Here is a 14,310-nt window from a genome sequence, read left to right on the forward strand (position 1 = left end):
CCCTTCCCCCTGACCCGGCTTGGAGCTGGAGCGGGTCAGTTTAGCATGGGTTAAACTGAACCACTGAGGAGGTGGAGGAGGGTGGACGGTGGACGGCCTGCGCCTCTGCCAGTAGACCCCCACTTCCACCAGCTGGATGTGCCCCTGGAAACATCAGCCCGTGGGGTAGTGTCTCAGTGGGCATTGCAAGTCCTACCCCATTCTTCCTCCAGCCCCAGGTCCGCCCAGGACCCCCCACCGGGAGAGATGCAGGGGTGTATAGATTCACTGATACTATTCAGGGTTGAAAGGGACCTCGACTGCCCTGGGCAGGCAAAAGCAGCTGGGGTCAGATGATGGCATTTGCTGAGGGACTGTGGGTCAGCGGTTGCATCTGTGAAATGGGTGTATAGACGGGATGGGGTGGTCTAGAGCTGAGTTCGGTAATATAGTCCAGCCCCTGCGAACCAGGAGGACTCATCGAAGGACAGAAATCACCACAAAAAAATAAAAATCAATTGCGAAACAGCAGGGGTGTGCAAAGCAGGGCCTAGTCGATTTGGATTTGGCCCAAATTGGGGGACGCCGATTCGATTCGTTGATTCGGATTGCTTTCCCCGATTTGATTAATCCGAATCTAAAGATTCAACGCTGATTTGGCGAATCGGTGATTTGGACATAGACATGGCTGATTTGATAGACACTAGGGTCGGAAGGGACCTCAACAGATCATGAAGAATTTGACCTGATTCAGTGGCTGAATCTCAGAATCCAAATTGAATTAGAGGACCCTTTAATCTCTCCGAATCAAGATGGGACCCTCCAAATGGATTCGAACATACAGACAGCTTTAAATGTTTTTTTCTACATACCTCGAGGTAGCAGGCAGCTCATGATCGCTGCGATGCTGGGGCACATGGAGTGCCCCATGGGAGTGGGGGGCCCCCACATGCTCAGCAGTGAACCGAAAGCCCCCCGCATCGTCCCCAGCTCAGCAGTTGGTGCACCCCGCCGAGCCGTTGGGTGTGGGGGGCCCAGCACGCTCTCTGGTGAGACCAGAAGCACTTCTGGTCAGCTTCTGAGTCTGCTGCCAGGTGCACTGGGGAGCTCCCCGCGCTCCTGTGGGACGCTCCATGCGCCCCAGCACCTCAGCGTTCATGAGCCACCTGCTACCTAGAGGTATATAGAAAAAACATTTAAAGCTGTCTGTATGTCTGAATTCATTCAGAGGGTCCCAATTTGATTCAGAGACATTGCCCATGGGCAAATGTTTCCGTTCGACCACCAAATTGGGCCAAATTTCCTCTGAATTGAATGAATCAGGGACCAAAGCTTCACATGGCCCTACAAAACACCTGCCCATGCCGACTCATTTAGAGTTAGTCAGGCTGCGGCTTGCCTTTCTTGAGGAAACTGTAGTGAAATCAAGTTGGGCTGGCATTTGAAGTACAGTTATTATTCTGCATTCACTCCCTGTGTGGGGTAGTGGATTTGTGCATTTAGTGAATGGAGCTAAACCACATGCAAGCGCTCCCCAGACAGAGCTATTCCACACAAGCCCTTCTGTATGAACACCTTTATTTGAAACTAAAAGACCCTTTGTGCAGAATAGCCTCCGTACTTTAAATTCTCACCCTGGCTGATTTCACAGTAGCTTCCCCTGTGCAGACAACCCTTTATACATGTGAGTAACTTTATGCACATGAACCTCATCGTGGAGCTGTCAGTATTTGCAGGATGCCTGCAAGGTGCTCAGAAATCCTCAGGAGACAGCCACAGCAATCAGTGTGCTCATTTTTAGATACGTTATGTTTATTGCAGGGTTTTCTTGTTTTATTCTGCATGCAGCAGCAACACAATTGCAAGGCAGAGGCGTACACAAAATTAAAATCAGTCCAGAGATTGAAAAAAAACAATTACATTTGCAGGGAGTTGGCCTGTGCTGGCCTCTACTCTTGCTCACTTCTTTGCATCTCTGATTGAATATTGTTTAATTGGTTTATTTATTCTGAGTTTAATTTACAGGGATGACTGTGTTAATTCAATTCCCACCTCTCCTGCTCCTTTTTGTGTAAGCTGGATGCCTCACACTGACAGTTATATAATAATCATAACAGCTCATTATCTTGGTCAGGCTAGGGCAGAGTTCAGGTTCACTGTGGTGATAAAGCAGGAGACATGCCATCTCAGCACACCTTGGGCACTTGTACATGGTGTGCAACAGGAAAGAAGCCAATAAGGAAGAGGCCTTTGCAGTGGTATAGATATGGACCATCTATAGCACAGGCATTTGCCACTTTTCAAATGTGACTTTATACTTTCCCAAGTGACTGCTTATGGCAATGAATGCACCTGAGCCAAATGCTAATCTCCATCCCACTGATATCAATCCAAAGTAACCCCCTCAAAGAGAGTGAGGTTACTCCAGATTGATTTGTGTGACTCCATTCATAAGCTTACAGCTGTTTTCATGCTGCTTCTTCCCTTGGAACAGCTTCTCCATTCTTGCCTACTGTATGCCTTCTCTCACTGTCCCTGCTTTAATTCAGAGGGCCAAGTTTTTACATGCTGACTTGCCTCAACTCAACAGAGGTGTGCCAAAAGAGGCCTCATACTTCCAGGGAATCCTTCCCATTTTGTCTTGCCAGTAATGTCTCTAGATCTTCTTGTACTGTATTTCAGCATTTTCTGTGGGTGCATATATTGTATCAGGTGCACAGGTGTTCTTCTGGTCAGTTAAGTAGGTAATGAACAGTGACTAGAAGGTGTGTGTGTATAAAAACCTATATATATATATAACCTATATATATATATAAAAGACACATTTTTAACAAAAAAAATCATAATTTTCTCTTGCTTTTCAGCTTTTTGGCTCAGATCAAGTGTCTCAACCTCTTTGAGCATCTTTTTTGAGGTGCTGAGTCCTTTTGACTTATGGATTTCCATAGGTACTGGTGGGGCTGAGCACTGTGCAGAAACAGTCTCTGAGGGCTCTGTCCTGCAATCATGGAAGTCAATAGGACCACTCACACATGTGAAAGTTGTTCATGTGTGCAGAATTGGGCCTTTGTACTCTGAGTCAAACCATGTGCAGTGCAGAGCATCATCAATTCCCAGTGGTCTTGGTGGAGGATAGGAAGCATCCTTTTCAGAATCAGACCCTTTTCTGCCGAGTCCTTTTTTACATTTACATTGCTACATGAACCTTGTTTTAATAACAATACATAATTCATATGAATCGAATGTATGCTGAACTACAGTTATTAAAAAGCCACTTTAAAATTAAATATTTTTAAATGAACTTATTTTTCTTTGCAGAAAATGGCAACGTCCCCCAACAACAGCTTCACTGATGAAAAGAGGGATTCAGCCAAGGTATTTTAATGGCTTGAAATTATTATTTCCCCAATGTTGTTTAAAACAGTGATTTATTTCTAGAGGGGAAATAGCTGGGGGAAATCCCTCCATCCCTCAAACTGTTTGCATGCTGGCTGTAGGCATTCAATAACTTTCCAGCATAGACTACATCTATTTCCCTTCCTCTGTCTATTTTTCTGAGGCTTGCTTTACAGTTTGCTAAATATATGGTGACATGCTATTTATCTTGCTTTACAGCTTTGATACCTTTGCACAGTTTCCTCCCTTCACTTTAGAAATTCCACAAATAAATCACTGCCTGAGCAGAATTCCTTGGACGCCTGAACGTGAACTGTCTTTGCTTACCAGTTTTTCTCCTCTCTTACATACACCCACTGTTTTATTTATTGTAGGGTTGCTTATGATCTGAGTTGTTTAGGGACTATTTCCCGCCCCGCCCCCCCCCCCCCCCCGAGTGAATGCTCTTTTATTTTTAGTTTCTCTAAATGTAAGGATTGCAAGAGATGTTAACTCCCTGCTATTTCCCTTGACTGAGGTCATGGGTTTGTCAAGTTGATGACAGTCTGTATGTTTGTGTTAAACAAAGAATGGGGATTTTCAAACATTTCAAGAATAAAATGTTGAGTTAAATGTTGGCTTTTGCAAGCTGGATTTTAAACATGGATTACAAGTTTCCATGGCTCCTGTTATTTACAGACATATATCCTGTTCTTTCCATCTAAGGAAACTTTCTCCCTGTTATTCATTTGGGATTCACTTTTTTTGCTGAAGCTTGAGGTTTTCTATTTTGTTTAAGATGGTGACAGTTTAATTCAGACAGAGGTGTGTGCTGGAGTGAAACCAGTGGTTGGGGGTGGTTTTGCCCCCAACCCTATGGCTGAACAGGTCAGCTTCCTGTTTGGAACAAGAGCTCACAAGACAGTTGAGTACTTGCCTAGGTTGACTCCACTCTACAAAGTGTTGCCAGCAGAACTCTGAGCACATCTGAAAAAAAAGTGGTTGAAAAAATTGACAGGTTCCCACAGGGAGTTTTGTGTTTGCCTAAGAGTCATTTTCCTGGGGTACATCTACACTAGGGAACTTAGAAAAATTAATCTGCATTAATGCAAGGCCCAAATTGAAGGTAGGTTACCTAAAGTGCAGCCTACCCCTGTGCACACCATTATTTGGAATCAGAGGGCACTTAATTCAGTTTAGCTTCATTAATTTTAAAAGCCTCATAGATATTACTATTTCTATATGCAAATAACTCTGCTGTAAGAAATAGGTGCCTAGTTTAAAAAACAAGACACAATAACTCCTCTCTGTGGTTAAGCACCCATTTTCTGACAGCGAGAAGGTAACCAGATTGGAAACTATCTTGGAAAAAGTACATTGTGGGAGGGACCATAGGGAATTATGGGAAAATGACATAAGTGCTCATAATCCCTTCGTGGTCTGCAGGTATCCTACAATGCACTGCAAAATAGCAGACAAGGCAGTGAGTGGCACAGGGGATGCTGGGATGCCTACTCATAGTGCTCTCTGCCTTTTGCTGCTGCAGCCACTTTCCGTGGGGACCTGCTGCTTGGCTAAGGCAGCTGAGTGTGCATGTGCTGTAGCAAAATGACAATGCTGGCAGTTCGTGTGTTACCTGTACCACTCCTACACTCCTTGTGTAAATGTGGCCTGAGCCACCTTTACACGGATAGAACTGTGTCCACACCAGGGCTTCTACCAAAAAACCAATTGCACCGAGATAGATCTATTAGTTTTGTGGAAGATCAGTCCCAGGGAACGTCTGACTGATGTCAGGCCCCAGCCGAGCTCCTCTGGCCAAGCATAGTGAAGGTCTAGCCCGTCGTTCAGAGTATGAGGAGAAATAGGGCTAAGGAAGACTGTCATACATTAAGTTGGGAACAGCTGTAATGAATCGCTTGACATTATTTTGAGAGGTAACCAAACTCCCTTTGTAGGTCAGGAATCTCTGTTCAGCCAAAGTCTCAGTTTTGTAGCTGTGGCTAAAAAACTCTTGTGGGCTTCCATAGTGCTTAGCTGATTACCGCAGAAAAAATACACACAGCATGGCAAAGCTTAGACAAAGGGCTGCTTAGTGTTTCTTGAGAAACCCACACAGAGCAGCATGTGCTATGACCGCTGCTCTTCTTTCTCTCTCCTCTGCTTGTGTGAGAGAAATGTGGGCAGGGCAGGAGTAGAAAGCACTTAACAGAGTAAGCTCACTTTCATGCCTCCTTTTATTGAAGGCACCTTTACCTGAGGAATTGCATTCTCCCACAGAAAAAGGTCTGAAGCGAATGCTGTACTCTGAGCTGAGGATGCCCGGCTGCCACTGAAGAAAGCACTTAAAGTAGTGGCCTTTGCTCTGGCTGCCAGGCTGCTCAGTAAACTAGTGTTGCTTTGGAGCCTCTATGAAATGTGCTCTGCACAGCTAGGAAGATAGAGCAGCTGCTATGTTGCATGTGGCCTCCTCCCCTCCACTCAGATGGATTTGACACCCATGTAGCACAGCTGGTGACTGGAGTGGCATCCTACCTGACTGATGGTAGGAGGGAAGGAGAATTGGGTCATTCATCTGGCTGGGCTGAAATAGGAGGCAGGTAAATTTCACGTGGAGTTTTGTTCCCCCAGTTTGAAGAGGGTGCTCTTCTGTGCCCTAGTGACAGAGGCTCCCGAATGCCACAGAGGAATGTCAGGCTGGAATCCGGCAGCAAAGAAAGACCACAACAGTGGTTCTCAAGAAAGCAGAGACCCCAAAGTCAGGGGCTACAAGAAATTGAGAGAGGAGAGAAATTCCTCACGATTGATTAAAAGAACATAATCTGTGAGCCAGAAGCATGAGTACACCCAGAAGCAGCCAAGAGCTGATCTAGGTAGACTGAGCCCTCATCTCTCCACCCAAGATGGTCACTGATGTGAGTGAGTCCTTCTGTGCATGGCGATTCCCACCTTCAGTAACTTAGGAGAGCCAGACCTATGGATGTACTTTCTATCCCACTCATGCTGGTGTCAGTCCCAAATAACTGTTGCACCTTGCATTTCCTCTCCTGCTGACAATCTGAGAAGCTGGCCTAGTGTGTAGGTAGCTGCCTCTATTTTGCCTCTGTGTGCGTGTATTTATTTGTTTTTATTCTCACCTCCTCCTTTCAGCTCTTCTATTAGTGAAAGCTGGCAGATTTTCAAGAGCGAGGCTGATGTTACGTAATGTTGCACCAAAAGGTATATGAATGCTTTGGGAGGAATTTGTGACTCAAGCCAGGTTTGGATCCCTGCGCCCTCTAAGTTCATTTGTACACTCTGGACATGCTGTCACGGGCTGGTTCTTTGCCCTGGAGTTTCCTGCTTTCCCAACACCCAGAGGAAATGCTCTCTCAGCTGACGTCTCTCAGAATTTGGTTTTTGCCTTTTATAGGATCAGGCTGACGAACATTTCAGACTAGTTCAAGCCAGGCTGCATCTACCTCCCGGGAGAGCAGAACACAAGCCTTGGGTCTCTACTCCAGTTGTTTGCTCTGTGAAGACAGGATTTCTCAAGCACACGGATCAAAAAGGTGAAATGTGGCCAATCTTCAGAAACGATTCAAGAAATTATGCCTGCAAATTCTGCTGCCTACATATCTGAACCTTGCAGCCATAATACTGAGGCTGGGTTCTGGTCAGCTCACATCAGGTGATCAAGAAACCAAATGGAAGCAATGTCTGGAGAGGAAGTCCCTTGGGGGATTTCTGAGTGACTCAGTGGTCTGCACTCTGAATCCATGTTCTGTCAGCTAGAAAGAGTCTGCTGTGACCCACTGGGTAGCACTACTCTGTACTGTAAGGTAGTTGCAGCTATTTCACCCCAAGATAATTTAATTTCAGTTGCTAGGCACGGTGCTGCTTCCTTCTTCCCTACAGTGTTCAATGGTGCTAGATCCTTCTGAGGGACAAGCACTGAACTGGTTTGGTCCCATTTCAGATGGGCCAAACCTTTTGCTCAGCTTTTCCTCATATCTGCAGGGACACAGTGCCAAAATCCTGCCTGACAGAAATCCTGAACTGGCAGGTAAACATGACACCTAGTCCTCTTGTCATCTCTCAGCACTGTCATGAGCCCACCCCCAGTCTGCACACAGGCATGGCTTCCTGCTGAATGCAGTGGGAGCAGGACTGCCCTCCTCTGAAGGAGATTTAATAGGAAATTCTAGGCAAAAGTCTCAGCAAGCGTCCCAGCAAAGAACAGCTATTTCACCACAACCACTAATAAGAAAAGAACAAGATTGCCTACTTATACATAAATGCCTTTGCAAACAGTTTTAAGTATTATGTTTCCAATGAGTTATTTGTGCTAGCAGCAGAGGGAAGGATGGTTTGTAAGAGACAAGGAAACCTTAACAGAGAAGTGCTTTGAAGTGTGTACTAAGAAGGTTTCATAATAGTTACATATAGGGTGGTGTGAAATTACTGTGGTGAGAGGGGCCCAGGGGAAAAGCTTGAACTGGTAGAATAAGGACTCTGCTTTAGGCCTTTAGGGCTGGATAGTTCTGCAAAATGTGTTTAACCTTGCAGGGGGAAAACACTTTCCCATCCCCTGTGCTGGACTGGCTGGATGATGCGCCCTGGAGTTGTGTCAACAGAAGCAAAGTACAATATGTTCCTGAAAGACAGAAAAAAATGCACTTTCTCTCTGGTCTGACAGGTCTGCTAATCTTCCCTTGCAAATCCACTTTGACCTTCATCATTCTGATAGGAGGGCTATGTCTACACTGAGATCCAGAAGTGTGATTGCAACTGATGGCCAGATGTTAGTTAGCTTTGGACTAGCTCTTGCAGATACTGGGAGCAGTCTGCCTATAGCAGCTCTGTGCAGTCAGGAAAGCAGTACTTTGTTGCTGGAGCATGTGTTGCAGCAGTTGCTTTGTTGTTGGTGCTAGTGCAGAGCTAACCCAGGTACGATTTGCCAGGCTGCAGTCTCATCTCTGGATTGCAGTGTCGATGACTCCTTGGCAGTCATGAGACCACTGTTAAGGAACAAGCCCTCACTCAGCCCACTTGCTCTCATTCTGTACACACTGCTTGCTGTGTTGGTGCAGCACCAGGAGTGCTCTCAGGATTGCCCTCAGGGAGTGCCTCATTGTGGGGCTGTGTGTCCCTGGCACTCCTGGAGCAGCAACCATGTAGCCTGATTTCAGCATTTGGAGTGTGCAGTGTAAGAGTCAGTGCAGGGCCCTGTTTTGGGGCTCTTGGTCACTCCCCAGGAGAGACTGACTGATCTGTTTAATTTGCAAGTCTTCGGCTTTGTTCTTTTTGTGATATATCACAAATCTTTTGGTCAAAACACATGGTAAGTGTTGATCAAGTGCATCTGATGCATGCTGACAAGCACAACAGAAACAACATCTTTTCATCAACATGAAACAGGAGATTAGAGGTGGAATAGGATATTCAAAAAAACAAACCTGTGGGACAAAAAAAACAAGCTTTGTAGATAGTTATGGGAAGGATCCATTTAATCACTTTTTCACATTAATTAGGGTTCCTCCTCTTGGTACCCTTCAAGTTATCTTAACTTTTATTCTTAGTTATTTCAGTATTAAAAAATGTTTTACTTGTTTTCATGAATAATAGCCTGCATGTTGTTGCACAGTGGGTGAAAATTGCTCTGGTGTAGGGGGTTGAAACAAGGCCTTTGATTCAGTAGAACATAAGGAGTGCATAAACTATGGACTGGCCATCTGAATAATTAATTTCATCTAGAGTGCATGGAACACATTCAAGTTCTGTGTCAATGTGAATTCAGTGAGATGGTAACAGTTTTGGCCAATCTGTCTTTTCTACAAAAATAAGATTGTCCTATAGCTGGAGCGGCTTTTGTCTGAGGATCTCAGTAGCATCCAAATACAGTATATCACTACATCTCATCACTAAATTACAATTTTGCCATCAGCTTTTCTTTACTCACACACTCGCTAACCCAGTTGCTTAAGTCCAAATGTAGTTTTAGTTGAGATTTATTTTGGGTGGGTTTTATAGCTGTTACCAATGCTTGTGAAAGTGCAGAATTAAAACAGCAAACTGATCCTAAACAGAAAGTAGAATTGACTTGAGTTCATTGTCTTACTGAGGAAAATTAAAAGGGAACCACCAACATAAAAAGCGTAAAAGGAGCTCAAGCACTGCAGTCATTTCCACTCGAATCCTCAGTGCTGTTACTGGTACCAGAGCTGGTGACATCTTTAATATCTGGTTTTTACTTTTTCTTATCCTCTCTTATCAACTCTGTCTTTCATCACAGAATGTGGAGCCCAAATCACCTGAAGCTTACAGGGAATTGTTCTATGGTTCTCTCCCTTATTTCCCAGACTGTGCACTTAGATTTTAATGTATATTCTGGGGTCAGCTATGGCAAACAGATTGGTTTGGCATTTCCATCTAAATGCAGCCAGGTTTGTGGGCATTTTCAGCTCCTACGGTAATGCGTTCCAAATCCCTGGGTCAGCTGCTGGGATAGCCCAGTCCTGCACATCTCAGCTGAGTTGTCGGTACATTCCTACTTTTGTTTCCATGGATGATGGCTATTGTAGTGAAGCCTCATGATGAGGAGAGAGACATTCTGTGAGACATCCCAGTAACAGCTTTATGAGTCAAGGCTTGAACTGAGCTTACATTCTTTCTGCTCAGACCACCCTCAGTGACAGTCTGGGGCACATAGGAAATATTCAATCACCTACAGAACCCCCTCTGCACCAGTGCAGCATGACTAAGGTGCCATGGGTATTTAGGAAGAGTTTCGGGCTGGAGGAAGAATAGAGTTGGGGAGCAGCCACACTATAGAGGATGCTCCTCTGGGAACAGGAACTGATCCACATATAGTGATCCTGGTTGGACTGATGGCAGCTTGGCATATCCACCACTTGCTGTGCTTCTGGGAGGCACAGAAGGGCAATTTCTTGGGGTACTTGATTGGTGACTTTGAAAATTGACCCCTGAATCTCCAACAGCTTCCTTCTGGGATCATAGATTCATAGAAAAGGCAGGCTGGCAAGGCCCTCAGGAGTTCGTGTAATGCAGCCTCTGCTCAAGGCAGAATCATCCCTATCTAAACAACTTCACTCATGGGTTTGTCTAAACTGCTCTTGGAAACTTCCAAGGATGGAGATTCCACAACCTCTTTGTTCCAGCTCTGCTCCCGCCCCATAGGGATTTTGCAAGTGCCAATCTTGCTACTTGCCTAATGGTGACATCCTAGCCTCTTCAGGGGGTTGTTAGGTAGCCTTGTGGAGTATTCAGAATCAGCATGCCCTTTCCATTAACTGTCTTCCTGCATGAAGGGAAGCATCTGGGACCAGGCATGGGGCCTCTCAAGACTGTGATTTGTTATCATGCCACACCATTATACCTGGTTCGATCATGGGAATAGGCTAGAAATATGGAATGTTGAGCTCACTCACGTGATGATTTTAGCAAAAAATAGAAGCCAGCATGGCACTGAAAACACTGCACCAAATGTTGTATTTTATTTCTAATTCTGCAATCACTAAATTTAGAAGGGGAGAAATGGCATCATGGAAAACAAAAGATTCATTTACTTATGAGCAGTCAATAGGGGGGAGTGCTGTGTCCAGCTTTTCAACACAGCTGGATAATTTTATGATCATCAGTAACGTTTGGAGCTATAATGGTATGGACATAATTAAATTTTGTGCTTCGATGCATCATCCGATTGCCTGCTAGAAAGAATTCCCCCATGCATCTGACTCCTGTTCGCTGTACTCAGAATTGCACATGCTTGATATTTTTTATTCCACCTTCTTTGGATACATTTCATATCAGCCAATGCCACAAACCACACTATGGATTGTGTGTTGGGTCCTGAACAGCAACGTGTATACAGTCTGTGTTTGTTCTTTTCTATATGCAGACTCAGATAAATAAAATTATGCAGTATAAACCCACATGGTATAAAACAGCTTCCATCAGTTTAACTAATCTTGGAGCCTCTATGCAAAAGTAGTACCCACAGAAAACATGTTTAAAAAAAATCACTCCGTCACTTAAACCACTACAATGTGTGCAGGTCAAGTCTTACTCAAGCAAAACAAGAAAATATTTTGGACCTAAATGTAGAACTACTTTAAAAGCCATCAAAATGCCCATCAATGCCAGTTATGTTTATAAAAGCACTAAACTTTTGTAGGAAATCTCTAACTGGTAACTCGAGCAAACTATGGGAGCATTGGCATAGACAGTACAAAGATGTTGTCACTACCATGTTGTGCAGGTTTTGTCCAATGTAGGGAAATAAAGCTTTCTTTGCTTAATTGGGGTAGTTGAACTCACCTAATACAGTGGGTGAACTTCTGGCCTTCGTAAAGCCAATAGCTATTTTGCCGTCAATGTCAGTGGACCAAGGCTTCACTCACTGGCTTGACGTTCAAGTTAACAGAGTTTCTGTTGAGCAGAATTAATTCAGCTGAGTGAACTCAACTAAGGAAATACCATTTGTCCTTGTTGGTGCCTGCCTTAGCAAAGGTAGGGGACAATGTGTTTTACTCAAAACACTGCTGCTCTGTCCCCACTAGCACCTCCACCACTGCTGTTGCAGTGTTAGCAGGATGCTACACAACTTCCCAGAAGAATCGGTCCCACAGACCCCCTGTAGAATGGAATGGGCAGTTGTCAATGCCTGAAACACTTCAGCATGTTTCAGTAAAGTCTTTCCTTTCAAGAAGCCTCTCTCCCTTTTTAGTCAAGCTTCATTCACCAGAAAGGGAATCCACTGTGCCAGTCCAGCAAGCACATATAGAGCATGCTGCTTTCCCAGGCCAATAATTTGGCAGAACAAAAGAGAAGAGAGACATACTGCTACGTCAGGTGGAGAGGAGTAAGGAGAAATGCTTGGGGCATGGCTGCAGTACAGTTGCTCTTAGATGTCTTATAAAGAAGGGGGCGTTCCCTGACAGGAGGGGGAAGACATGCCTATAAAGGAGCCTCCTCACTGCCAGCTCCTGGTCCTTACACACTGGCATTCAGATTTTGCCTACAGTTGCAAATTGTTTCAGGTTATGGTAAAGTGTGAATCAAAGTGCAAAAGCAATGCCCAAATAACTCTAGGAAAGGAAAGCCTTTAGTAGCATTTTTCCTAGCCCCTTTTAGCAGGTGTTAATTGATTGTTAAGAGGTTTGTGAAGGCAGAAACGCCTGCCCCCTAAAATGCTTGTGTTTTAGCCTGACCCCTATCCTGCCGATGACATTAAATAACATGCATTACGTTAGTCCCTCTCTGGTTACAATTAAGCTCTTTATAGGATGTAATCTACCTCTCTGCAGCGGGCCAACACATGGATGTTGATTCTGTGTTGAGGATGTAAGTAGGATTTTAGTGGTCCAAAGGCCAGCTGGTAATCCACCATACCAGAGAACCTCTCACCCTGTGTTGATTTCCCTCTTGCTGGAAAAGCCTGCCATTGTGCCATGAAAAGTTTTAAACTTTTCTTTAGTTTCCAGCTCTTGCATGTTAGGTAAAAACTGCTTATCTGTATCTCTTCAACAGGAGATTTAGTTATCTATGAAGGTCAGAATTAGATGCCGTCATGTCAGCAGGATGCAACACACCTGCAGTGTCTTTCTGTGCAGCACTCTGCCCTCTTCTCATGGAACTTAATCCACATTTGTCACTTTTACCAGCCTCCCTTTAAGTGACTATGGTGTTATTTCCCCCCATAGTAGCATGTAGGTCACCAGACAGCCTTAGGGACCGACCTACCAGCTGACACACATCCTTCATTTTGAATCTGTGCATCAAGCTTTCTGGAGGGAATAAAAGTGCAGTTGCTACCAAGATTCCCTCCTTTTTGTAGGGCTGTAGTTTGATGGGGTTTTTTCCTAGCATAGTTCTGCTGCTGGTGTTATTTTTAAAAAATCCCAAATGGGGAAGGAAAAAAATAAACTTCGGCAAGGGTCCACCTCCCAGTTTGGAGTGAAGTTCAGTTGAAGTTTAATGGGCCCATGGTCTGTCACGGAAAAGTAAGTTATGTTTTCAGTTGGACTTTTCTCTTTTCCTTCATAGCTATAACTTAACTATCTCATAGTTGACATTAACAGTGATGAATCTATCAGGCTCATACGGGGCCTGTTGTTTGGTGCATGATGATTGCTGAATTAACTTGCTTCACAGCCATTCCATACAGAAGCACAGAGTCAGTCAATGCTTAAGAGAGTGATTTGGAATAAAATACAATGCAGGACATGCGGAACGTGCATTAAAGCTGGTACAAGATGACATAAATTTTGAGAGGGACAATGGGAAAGTAACTGGGCTGAAGAACAAACATGTCAGGGAGGGTTAGAGAGTTCTGTACAATCTGTAAGTATAGTCCTAAAAGGACATGGTTTGCCAATTGAACAAATATGGAGAGGAACATAAAAAAAGGGACTTCCCAAACTACAGAAGTTCACACAAGGTCACAGCCCTCCTGTGTGATTGGCAGGTACTTCCCAGAGTACAGGTGAATAAATACATGTTTATCTATGTTACCATGCTCATTTTCACAAGTGACTTCTACCCTTTGGTGTCCCACTGTTTAGTTGTCCAGCTGGAAGCATCTACACTTGTTAGAAGTGTGGAACACAGTGTAGTCCAGGCACCCAAGAAAAATGGGGGCAATAAACATTAGAGGCCCTTTTTTTTAAATTTGGACCACAGGGGACTTATTACTGGTTATGCGGTGAGTTGGTGAGAGAACCAGGAACAAAACGTATTCAAGTCAGCTGGCCCGGATGATCTCCATCCTAGAGTTCTAAAGGAACTGGCCGAGGTCATTGCAAGTCCCCTGGCACAACTTTATGAGCACTCGTGGTGCTCTGGTGAGGCACCGGAGGACTGGAAGAGGGCCAACGTGGTCCCTATCTTCAAAAAAGGCAGGAAGGAGGACCCGGGAAACTATAGGCCAGTTAGTCTCACCTCGATCCTAGGCAA

At 44.6% G+C, this 14,310-nt stretch overlaps 1 long non-coding RNA gene across 2 annotated transcripts in view; it reads left to right on the forward strand.

Annotated features, from left to right (window-relative positions):
- The first annotated feature begins 6 nt into the window (after positions 1-6).
- LOC109312651 overlaps positions 7-14,310 on the forward strand; it is a 19,703-nt gene continuing 5,399 nt past the window's right edge. The window contains exons 1-4 of one of the 2 annotated variants that reach the window (XR_002101884.1): positions 7-34; positions 3,298-3,354; positions 6,767-6,905; positions 7,903-8,809. This is a non-coding gene — a long non-coding RNA (uncharacterized LOC109312651). Of the gene's footprint in view, positions 35-3,297; positions 3,355-6,766; positions 6,906-7,902; positions 8,810-14,310 lie in introns of those variants that run through there. The other variant, XR_002101885.1, reaches the window with a different exon arrangement.

This window comes from Crocodylus porosus, unplaced genomic scaffold, assembly GCF_001723895.1.
Source record: "Crocodylus porosus isolate Cpor-Errol unplaced genomic scaffold, CroPor_comp1, whole genome shotgun sequence".
Classification (NCBI taxonomy): domain Eukaryota; kingdom Metazoa; phylum Chordata; order Crocodylia; family Crocodylidae; genus Crocodylus; species Crocodylus porosus.